Source organism: Mixophyes fleayi, chromosome 3, assembly GCF_038048845.1.
Source record: "Mixophyes fleayi isolate aMixFle1 chromosome 3, aMixFle1.hap1, whole genome shotgun sequence".
Lineage (NCBI taxonomy): Eukaryota > Metazoa > Chordata > Amphibia > Anura > Limnodynastidae > Mixophyes > Mixophyes fleayi.
The window spans coordinates 157,982,250-157,994,853 of NC_134404.1; the positions used below are offsets into that span (position 1 = coordinate 157,982,250).

At 38.3% G+C, this 12,604-nt stretch overlaps 1 protein-coding gene across 4 annotated transcripts in view; it reads right to left on the minus strand.

Moving 5' to 3' along the window:
• The window catches only part of FILIP1 (filamin A interacting protein 1), a 157,824-nt gene that overhangs the window by 98,640 nt on the left and 46,580 nt on the right, over nt 1-12,604 (minus strand). Inside the window, exon 1 of one of the 4 annotated variants that reach the window (XM_075202641.1) lies at nt 139-236. The exons of the other annotated variants lie outside the window; for them this stretch is intronic. The gene's annotated coding sequence lies outside the window, so the exon portion shown is untranslated. Of the gene's footprint in view, nt 1-138; nt 237-12,604 lie in introns of those variants that run through there. 4 annotated transcript variants of the gene reach the window in all.

Sequence of the window (12,604 nt, forward strand, 5' to 3'; positions counted from 1 at the left end):
AAGCAGTATGAAATTTGTACAATATGCACGTTAATCCTTTCCCTGCTAGAGATGGTTGCAATAACAATATATACAATCCTGACTCATGTGATGTCAACCACAAGCAGCTGCTGTAGAAACATTACAGTAAATGGTTACCTGTGTGTGATCTCCACGGTCCCCCTCTGCTCTCTTTCTTGATCTTATTCACCTTCACTGAACCTTCATCTAACTTTGACTAGCTCTGCTTCCTCTTTCTCCTTTCGCTGAGACTCCTGTGACCACACCTACCTATTATACAGACCTCCTCCCTGGGATATATAATCATTGTTCTCTGGATATAGTGTGCAGGGACACAGATGAAGTACAGTAGGAGACCTACACCAAGAATGTGAAGTACAAGATGTTGTGACTTCATCGTTTCTTATAATAAACTCTTTGTACCTCCTTACAGTTTGGATTTGTCAGTTTTGTGGCTGTTTGAAATACTATGTGAATATTTCTGATGTCACCGTTTTCCTGAATCTGTGGGAATAATTTCAACGCTGAAGAATCGTTTTTTTGTTTTATATTCATTCATTACATGAATTAAGAGCTCTGACCTCCTTCACATTGAATAATGATCAACTTGTTGGTTCAAAAGACTGTCTAGAGTTTAATAGGTTACTATTTAACCATTTTACAGCGCTGACTTTATTGTGCACACAATTCTGCCTTTGTCTTAGAGTATGTGGCAATATGTGTCAGATATGTGCTGCTTTAGGTCTTTGCATTGTTATTCATCTTCAGCAGCCTGGAGAATACGTCATGTGAGAAAAAAATTGGCATTTAACTATTAATGGGATCTCAAAAGTATTATAATCAATGTAACAATTTTTTTTAAACCTAAATGTATGAAGAAGTAGTATGTGTGTAGTAGTTGTATGCAAAATTAGGCAATTATGATACATATGCCATAAGTTAAATGATAAAGCTACATTAAACACTAAGAAGCCAAACGCATAAGTTCGCCCCTTTAAATTACTGTGGAGAGGGGGTATGGGAGGACCAATCAGAAGCTGCAGTTTCCATGATTGTGGCTTTTGATTGGTCCTCCTGCTCACACCCCCTCCACAGTGTCAAGCAGCCCCACTTATTATCCAGGACTGTGAGTCTCACCATGGAGTCTTGAGAAAATCAGCTGCACAGAGTAAGCCATTGGCGTTCCGGGGAAGTGAAGGACCTATTATTCGTAGGTGGTAATGTGGATATAAATTGGACTTATAATTGTAAAATTATTTTTTCATTAGCACACTATTAATATGGAATTCTACCGTATATTCCCAAATTGCTATAATTTTCTCTTAAATACTTTTGTTGTTATCTGTATCCTCTTCTACATTGCTGCCAGTTACTTGTTACCTACCACATGTGGCATTCTAGGTAAGAAGAAAGAGAGGGGCAGGTTGGATGGGGGGTGGGGGGCATCCAGCAAATGATTATATTAAGATCTGAGTGATGGAGTGGTAAGATCTGGAAAAGCAAGTAGCAGTTTGGGAGAAGAAAAATGAAATTAGTTAATGAATGAAAAATAATGGAAGAGTGGTCTAAATGTGATAGTATTCAGTGCTGCATGTATGGACAATGAAATTGGTCTATAAAGTGTGAAACTATTATGTTTTGTGCTTTATGCATTGTCCAATTGCTTATAAAAATGCTATTATTTTACCACATAAATAACTCCTATGTCATTTGAAATGAGGATTTTATTTTTTACCTAAAAACTCTATGTAAAGTCATTTGAATACCCTTCCTCCCGCAGTATTACTTAAAGACAAAGACAAGAACTGCTAGAAACAAAACAATGTCCAACAAGTGGCATCCCAGTATGTATAAACTAATAATTATATTTGAAACTATTACATAATATTTGTAACCCTGAGCATTTCGAAGAAGATTCCTCATCAACCTGATATATGTTTTTACGGGGTGTGGGTGGGGATTTAAAGGATAACTTCCCCAAAACTAAAAACTGTGAGAAAAATTTGAACCAGGGGATTTTCATCATTCCAGTCCATGGGGTTATTGAAAGACACCCAGGTTACTGTTAAATGTAACTAGCATGCTCCTTTCCATTAGTCGGGTCTAAGGAACTTCCTGTGACTCAGGTGGTCATGATTTAATGGAACAATAGGAAGAGGTAAGCAGAGAACTTGCAGTTTCCTATTGGTCCAGGGATTCAATCATATTCCGATATTAACACTATTATCCTGGGGCTGTAGCTCCAGAACAAGGCAGGCTCAGGCATAACTGGAGAGGTATGAGGCTCTCAGAGCAGTTGCACTGACCCACCAGGGCGTGCCTTATGCCCCGACAATCTGCCCATGCTCCAAATGAACAGTGCACCTTGTGAACAAATATTCAGACCTTACCAAGCAGTAACATTTGAACAAAGAGAGCCTGATTCATCTTCAGACGTAAATCCCTTTGAGGGCCGTGTTTTACTTGAAATTGCTCTGCACATGCTCAGGAACTGGCTTTACGCCAATGAACACAGTTGCACGCAATTCATGTGTGAGCGTAAACAACACTTATGGGGCGGATTGAAGCTTGGGGCATCTTGTATGTACGTATTTTTTAGCATTAGCATTTGCACCAGCTACAGAGCAGGTGTAAGTGCCAACTGATAGTAATGCATACCACTAGATAGCACAGAACATGTGTATGTAAGAAAGAGAAACTATAAAAATGGATTGTATGTACAGTATGCATTAGGAATATCTTGAATTATAAATTTCATGTAAAGAAAAAAGTTTTTTGTTATTAAAACACATGTTTATTAATAATTAGTATTATAAGTTGGCAATTTCTTTTAGATTGTTTTCTCCATGCGTTCTGATGGGACATATGTATGTGCGTATCCTGCATTGTGTTCTTTTTGTCTATGTATGGCAAAAACGCAGATCCAGCTACTGATACCCAGATTAAAATGGAAAGGTATCTTGAGTTTTTTTAAATGCAAGTTACGCTCAAATTGCCTTGGAAGATGTATCAGGTCCAGAATGTTTATTTCAATCATCATCATCATCATTTATTTATATAGCGCCACTAATTCCGCAACGCTGTACAGAGAACTCATTCACATCAGTCCCGGCCCCATTGGAGCTTACAGTCTAAATTCCCTAATATAGACACACACTCACACACAGAGAGAGAGGGAGACAAACAGACAGAAACTAGGGTCAATTTTTGATAGCAGCCAATTAACCTACCAGTATGTTTTTGGAGTGTGGGAGGAAACCAGAGCACTCGGAGGAAACCCACGCAAACACAGGGAGAACATACAAACTCCACACAGATAAGGCCATGGTCGAGAATTGAACTCATGACCCCAGTGCTGTGAGGCAGAAGTGCTAACCAATAGGCCACTGTGCTGTCCAATACTTTTTGTTCACATTTTTCCAAACAAAAATGAAAGAAGAAGGGAAAGGATAATAAAAATGGGCAAAGAGTACAGAAATAAACTAATTGTCCGTATGAATGTTATTTACTACAGAGGTGCTCTTGACACCACAGTATTCTCACATTGGATTGACAGAAGCCTCAGATCATAAGTCGCTGACATTAGCCCCTTAAAACAGAGGGAATGGAACCCAACAAAGCATGAGGAATAACACAATGCAAGTACATAACACAATAGTACAGGCAAACATAGAATGCATAATGACAGACATAGAACAGAGAAGCAAAGGACTGGAAAGACCATTACATCATGTCTCTGAAAAAGTCACCATGACCAGAGTTATATGTCCAAAGAGCCCACATTATATCTAAATCTAGGCAGCACTCCTGTTTCTAAAAACAGATCTATCACAGAGAGCTTTCCCAGTGATGACTACAGCAAAATTCTCATTTCAAACGGCAACAAATGTACTTGATTCCAAAACAATATTTTCTTAGTTATTCAAAGAAAGGCAATTTTTAGGTGTCAAATATCATTGTACATAAATACTAATAGTCTGTCTAGAAATAGTCAGACAAAGATTATTAATTATTAAAATTAACAATACAAGTGCCAGAATTTTTAGTAACTTATCTTTACTTTCTTGGAAGAGCAGGAAAACATCAGAAGCCCCATTATATATGGTACTTCATTTATAAAAGGATGACTACACATAACAAAGCTCAGTGGAGTCACAGCCATAACCTTCACATGCCTGGGTCCTGTTGGCACTGCCCCACCTAAGGTTAAAACAGTTCCTCTAGAAATAAAGGAAAACCCGCCCACAAAAGTAAAAAAGTGCATAAACAATACAGGATGGGATTAGAGAGCAGAAACTTCTACCAGGGCTCAGGATTCAGTAGATGTACCATTGTTTCTCTTCTTTATCTAAAGCAGAGTCATCCTAACGGATGGGCATGCTGGGAAGTTGCCCAGGGGCGACACGAGCATAGGGCCCCCATAGACTTGCCAACTTTTAAGTATATATCTCAGGAGATTTATTCAGAACCTTTAAACCCTCTTTATTAAAACGTTTAGGTGAACTAATTACCTCAGTATCAGCTGTTATTTGTACATGCAATCTTGGTGTTGCCATATCTTGACCTTGACGAAAACAACATATATGAACTAACTGTACATAAGTGGGTGAGTGGTTGTGTAGGTAGGGCCCCAGTGCACTGCTTTGTCTATGGGGCTATAATGCTGTTAAGACGGCCCTGATCTAAAGGTGTAACTAGACATTTGTAGGTCCCGTAGAAACATATTTCATGTATCCTACAATACTCCTAAGAAAGATAACCAGGAAAGAAGACAGCTGGACAGCCATTATATATTGTTACTATCATTTTCATACTGCGCTGCGGAATTAGTGGCGCTATATAAATAAATGGTGTTGATGCTAAAAAAAATGTGTCACTAAGCATGGTTATTGAAAATACTTTATTCTTTTGAAAATCCCAAACTAGAAAAATATTATTTTCATGAGCCATCAGTTGGACTGGACTGCTCTGTTAACTAAACAGATACATATTTTATAAATTCCTTTTTTTTCCCAAATCTGTGATCAGCAACAGAGTACACCAAACTTATATAAGTATTTAATTTTGAGAATGTCAGTCCTGCTGCTTGGTGTATTATCACTACCTCCAATACTAAGTATAGGACCCTAAAAAAACATTTCATTCTGTTACCTCTGACTACCCAGAGAATTTAAGTCCTTTGATGGCTGTGTGGAAACCTGTGAACACATCCCTAAATATATCTTCTTCACCACAGCCAGCTTATTTAAAAAATCCTGTTTTAATAGAAAAAAAGGTGCCTGATTTAAAGCTGATTGCAAACTGCAACCCAAAAGTAGCTGCAAAAATATACTCTGTACACATAGTACATCTAACCTGTACACAGGTCTTTTACTCATGAACGAAACAGTGAAAAGAGCTGTACTTTAGTAATAATTGTTTCATCGGTTTTCAAATGAGCAGAGAACTGCAATGGATTAACATTATATCTTTATTAAAGCGCCATAAGAAATAGCTCAGGTGACTGGTTGTTGCACTGTACACCATTATCAAGCATGCTGTACTTTTGTGCTGGCAAACAGCAATCAATATTGGGTGGTATAATATCGCCACTGAGCTGTGATGGGTCACTAACAGGTGTAGTTAAAATGTTTACTGCATAAAAAAAATCAATAAAAGTGACTGAACGCCAGCACAGAACGCCATTATTAAGCATCCCCCCATCTCACTCTCTAGGGCTGGCTTCTACATGCTTTTATATGGATTTCACATTGATGCCAATAAATGTATAAGACTGGCAAGGAAGTCACTAAGAAACATATAGTGTAGTACACACTTCCATACCTCCCAACATTCATTGAAAACCACACCCATTATATTTGGGACTATTGTAAGGTATGCACTTTTAGGTCCAACAGTGTTCTCTTCTGCATTAGACAGAATGGCAAGGATGTACCATTTTGTAAATTGTTGGTGTGTGATCCCATGACATGTTGATGTTTCCTCTATATTTAGTGAGTGTTTTTTTAACTTTTAATAATTTATTTTATTATTAAATATGAATAGTGATTACAGTTTTGAACCAAACAAGTCTGGACAAATGGGTCGCTCCAATGATGGGTTTCCCTGTGTTTTCAGTTAGAACCCAAAAAGTCCCATAATATTTACCATGCTGCTTCTGCTCTGGTGCAGCCAATATTACTTCCTCATAAAATAGGAATGTTCTTGTACCTGCCCCCAGAGCTGGACATTGTTCTGCAGACAATCCTATGTGGCACTGTACTCCAGTAAGTATCAGTGCCGTCAGTGTCCCCTCTCCTGTGACATCCTATCCCCTGACCTGATATCTTATCCCTGCCATGTCATATACAGTACAGCCCCATCATGTATCCAGTGCCTGCACCAGGATACAGTATGTCCTTTGCCCACTATATATATGTTGCGCCTAGCGTCAGAGGAAGGCCCATTGATTTACCATTTATCTACAATTTGCATTTAAAATTTGTGTTTTAATTTAACACCATACAAATATATTTGTAATGTAAAGTTGAGCAATGTAGAGTTTTGATAGAGATACATTAGTATGTTTTTGTCAAACTCCAAATTAAAATGCTCACTTTCACAACTGGTAAGTGGTTTCTTTCACGAGTGTTTGAAAAAACATAGCTGTATTTTTACACTTTATTAGCTGTTGTGTACAAGGAATAGCCAGTGCTGTGATCTGCTTGTCAGCTGCAGTAGATTATACTGGCAGTCACATAACCCCAATCACATTTTATGCAGGTTCGATTACACCTCAGTGATCTGGGAAAAGGAAATGCCTTCAGTATGGGCTAATATTAAACTCTCAGTACACAACAGACAACAGATGTAAATTGATGGATGGGAAAGTCTTTTTATATTTAAAAATAATTTGTTCTGCACTTGTTTTGACCCCATGAAATTTATAAGCATTCATTTCTACAGAAAAATGTGGTTGTGAGCAATTTATGTTATCACGTTGCAGAGTATAAATTTACAAATCAAAAGTAAATATGTTAATAAACAACACTGATGGTTCATAGCAATGTTATGCAACTTCCTACGAAAAATCCACCACACGAGTAAGCTACTGTTAATTTGGCATTTTTTTAAAATATAAAATGTGAGGTTAAGATGCTTGCAGTTAGAAACTGCAAGGCAACTATCACATTTCATGCTATAAAGCACTTATTTATAGAGCCTAGCAGTATTATTATTATTATTGAATGTTTACATAGGTTACTAGACCTTCTTTTATATTATTTTGCATACAGGACTTGGAGTGGGTGAACTAAACTGGTTAACCACTCCAGGCTGCCACCCTTATCTGTGTCCGGCCAGTCTGGTCACTTTACATCTACTAGTGACTGGGGGTGTCTGCCCCACTGTCTACATACAGCCAGCTACCACGGAGCTTAAGTTCCCTCTCAGCACTGGTACCTCTAAGTCCGGGCTGGGGATCTAATCTCTAGATCCCCTGTCCATACTTTCATTTAGGCTTTGTTCCTGTTGTCTAGGGCCACCTCCTTGCCAAATTTGGCTCCTGAAGGTTTGGAGCCAGATCCGAGGGCACAGCCCGGCATCATTGGCAGTCGGGACTCACTGAATTCTGTGGCACTTTGCCTCTTGGGACTCCCAGGAGCAATAAAATGAGGCTTCCCTGCTTGTGTACCAGCCCCTACACATGCTCATAGGAAAAGAACATGGTCCTGGTATTCCCAGGCCCATCCTGCCATCCAGGCCCCATAATGGCTGCATCCCCTTCAGTGGTGGTAATACCACCATCGTAAGGTATATAAAATTTACCCTACAACCCTAGATTCAAAGGACTATCCACATTTGAAAAAGGAAAAAACAAAGAGTGCTGTAAAGTAACTACTTACTGCACTTTAATAGAAAGCATTAAAACATATATTAGTTACAACTATTTAGTTACACATCTCAATATAGCAGTGCCTTCAGTTGACAAAACAAGAGACAAGGTAACTCTCCCAGCGCCAATGAAATCTTAAAACTCCTTCCTTCTAGCATAAAGTTTATTTATCTTTTGAAGATACATTCATTACATATTGTTTCAAACAATGTCAATAGTGGATCACACCGAGGAGCCAATTTAGCAACCTATAAACTGTAGTTTTCGGGGGATTACCGTATTGAAATAGTAACAAGGCTATTTAATAACAGAAGACTGCAGCAGATATCGGAGACGTGGGGACTGAGATTATGTCCTACTTAGCTTGACCCCAGTAGCTAACGCCATCTGAATGAACAGAGCATTGCAAGAGATGGAACTTCAGATCCCTCCCCGGCAGACTTTGTGCTCTCCCAATCGCAAATTCTGCTTGGCCATAAGAACCTGTAAGTAAAGTGATCGCAACTGCGGAGCCGCTGTCCAAGCTGATCAGTTTTAATAAATTGCCAAGTTAATTAATTTCTTATCATTGCGATAAGAAATGAAAAATTAACGTGAGCAATTTGCGATTGATCGTAAATAGAGCCCTTTGTCCGCTTATATTGAGAAAAGAAGAAACCAATATATACAATATTAATACTAATTTAGCAGATGAAAACAATATTAGAATGTGTGATTCTATACAAAAAGACTCTAGTGATAATGTATATGCCACATATCATTGTCAAAGATGGAATTATCCGTATTACATTAAATGGTCATTTATTGCTGTTTTGAAAGATTGTGATTATTCTCCATATTGTTACAATGACACTTTTAATCATGTTCAGAAAAACAGCAAAAAACAGAATGAAACTCCCTTTGTTACATGAAGACAAATTCCACGGTATCAGAATAAAATCCTATTAATTGGTGCAGCGGCTGCGCTGAATGGTAGATCAAATGTCCAAAAATGATGGGCATAAGTGCTTACACGTGTTCATATAATACCTATGAAAGCATTATATATTCCTGGCTGAATTGTATACTGTAACAAACATGCTCCCAGCTTCCGTAACTTAGGGTGTTTGCTGTATGAGGTTACACACGATTCCAGCCCGTAGTCTCTCTCTACCTATCACACAGGCTATAGACCTACGGAATTACCCCCACACAGCGCTCTCATACCCCACACACTTCAGGTTTGCCACACCTATTGAATACGGGCAATAGGACCCTAATATGCTGTCCCACACTGGCACACAAGGCTTGTGGCTACTCACAGGTTAGCAATGCCCAACCCAGCAATCAAAGGGTTAACTCGTTGCAGCTCCAGACTGTTACACAAATGTAAATGCAAGAACACACTCGGCTGGTTAGTCAGATGTATTAACAAGTCACACACAGGCATTTAAAGGGTTAACTTGGTTGAGTTATATTCTTCATAACATGCTAATGGATTCGTTAGAGTACCACTTATTAAATTATAGATTTAATATACAAAGGTACAGGGCATTCAGATATAAAAAACAATAAACAACTGACATGACATCAACAAGCAAAACAGTTTAAAATAAAAGGGATTACATTCAGAGTATAACTTACATGAGTTGTATAATTTGTGCCATGGGAAATTGGCTTTGAAGATGGACAGCTTATCAATGTGGATTGATTTTCCCAAAAGACTGACAACTTGTTGCTAACTGGTCTCATCATTTTAAAGACACTTCCACTCCTGTCCCCACCTCCAGGGGTTGTGGTCTGTGACACTTTTTTCAATCAACATTTGCATGTTGCCTGATTTACTACCCAATTCTACTATGTGACCTAATTTTTCTTTTATTATTAGTAGATCTCCTATGAATTTACCCATCTATTGATACCAAACAAGCCTAGGTACACAGTGTCAGTTTGAGTTTATACTCATTTCCTCAACTTCTCTGTATGGCAGAATTCCTAATTTGACATATGAGCTGCCTTTCATCATGCTATTGAGGAATATGTGGTTGATCACTACTTTTATTGGTTTTAAGTGGCATATTTTAAAACTGAATTATTCTTGTCTATATAAAATATAGCCAAGTCAGCACATGGTCTCTTTGAGCCAGACACCATGCTGAGTGGTTCCTAAAAGTGTATTCAGGTCTCAAATCTCCATCCCAGGCCAGGATATATCTCACCACAGAGGCCTTTGAAGCTGCTACAGGTGACACTGCTATCTTCTAACACTGGGATGTGCAGAGCCACCGAATACACACACAACAGACTCTCTGGCTTCACATTTTACACTTTAGTAGCTCAACTTATCAGTGGATTTATTTGATATACCATATTTACACTGCAGTTATCATTTAGGCCTTATTCCCCACAATTATGTGATGGGTTAACCCTTATAAATAACTATAAGTTCTCTATGTTCACGGCATATACAATCCGTTAGAGTCTGATCATTCCGCTTTAATTATTGAAGACTACATCCATCAGTTTCAACATAATCCCACTATAAATCCAATGACTGCACTGGTATAACGCTTTGGGGTTAATAATGGATGGTACATGAAACGTTCTCACATGAGAACACATGAGCTTACAAAAGTTGGTGTATGTGTCAAGCAGTATTAAATTCAAACATATCTCACGGAACACCAAAGCACTTGGCCACTTTAACAAACACTTTTCAAGTGTGTGCAGCCCCTCAAATATACAGTATTACTCACAGCATTTACTGCAGATTCTGCATCCTGACATATACATTATCTATCAGAAGATGCATTCAGCATTGTTTTTGGGATCATCCACTGGACCCTACGTATTTCCTTGCTAATTGGGAATGCAACTTTGGCAGAGGAAATTACATCTCATGTCAGGTAATGTTTAAAAACACTGGGCCTGATTCATTAAGGATCTTAACTTGAGAAACTTCTTATTTCAGTCTCCTGGATAAAACCATGTTACAATGCAAGGGGTGGAAATTAGTATTCTGTTTTGCACATAAGTTAAATACTGACTGTTTTTTCATGTAGTACACAAATACTTGATAGCTTATTTGTACACTGAAATTTAAAATTGATATTTGTGTGCTACATGAAAAAACAGTCAGTATTTATCATTGCAACTAAAGACTAACTCCATTAAAAAAAAAAAACATTTAAAAAATTATACATTAAGGGTAGTTTATATGAAATAATTACACACCTGCGAGTAAAAGTGAGATTTTTTTTCACGGATTCAAACCGCTGCAAATTGCTCGAGACCCCCGTGATTTTATGTGCAAAATCGCCATATGTATTAATCTGCGATTTTGAGATTTCAAAATCCAATCTCCAGCTATTTGTTTTGATTTTTAAACACCTATCCCGCCATCGGTTTAGTCGAGCTTGCCGGAGATTCAGCAGAGACACCCTGGAGATTCAACAGAAACTTGCCCAATATTCAACACGAAAAAATCATGTTGTTAGCGCTATCTGGCCATTCTTAACATGATGCACAATACAAGTTTTAATCATGAGGGTAATCATGATTTTTTTGTGTCCATGTGCAGTGCCACAAATATGTACTTTAAATTGTGTCCCTATCTGGAAATATTAAGTTTTACCACATCAGAAAAATAATATTATTGCCCCATTGGTAATGAAATAGTATGCTACTATAACATGATAACATTATTTTTCCCCCTTACGTATGATCATTAATGACATTTGGCCTACTGATTTATTCATAAAATAATTTGGCCCCCATAATATATTTTATTCCCTCTAAACAAGAAATCATCATTACCCTCATAATTGAAACTTGTATTGTGCCTCTTGTTATATTACCATTGGCCAGCAGAGGAAAGCTGATGTGTTTGCTAATCTTGCCTATCCAAAGCATTGTGTTGATTCTGGTGATTTTTGCAAAAGTGAGTTCACAAAATTGCAGCTTCATACATATGGTGACTTGTATTCCTAGAAAGGCCAAAAGTAGGGATGGCGATTTGTAGCATGCCGAGTTTGGTTACAACACTTTACTTGCACTTGCATACATCGGTGGGTTCAAACTCGCCCAAGAAAATCGCTGAAAAAGGCAAATCGCAGCTTAATACATTGTGCCTCTGGCATATATCAAGATTTAGAGTTGAATGTAAAGAGTTTGCGTGTGAGCAAAGATACACCTGTACACTCGCATTTCTGTATCTGTGTTTTCAGCTACTACAACTTAAGATCATCATCATCATCATCATCATCACCATTTATTTATATAGCGCCACTGATTCCGCAGCGCTGTACAGAGAACTCACTCACATCAGTCCCTGCCCCGTTGGAGCTTACAGTATAAATTCCCTAATATACACACACACACACAGAGGGAGAGAGAGACTAGGATCAATTTTGATAGCAGCCAATTAACCTACTAGTATGTTTTTGGAGTGTGGGAGGAAACCGGAGCACCCGGAGGAAACCCACTCAAACACAGGGAGAACATACAAACTCCACACAGATAAGGCCATGGTCGGGAATTGAACTCATGACCCTAGCGCTGTGAGGCAGAAGTGCTATCCACTTCACCACCGTGCTGCTAAGATACTTGTAACCTTAATTCTAGCATATAGATAGATGCACCTCACTAATGCTAAAACTTGAAGTTTATCTAAATGCAAAAATGATGTCTCCTGTGCAGGGCACCATCAGGGGGGTACGGCCAGTACAGCTGTGAGGGGCCCGGACAGACTAG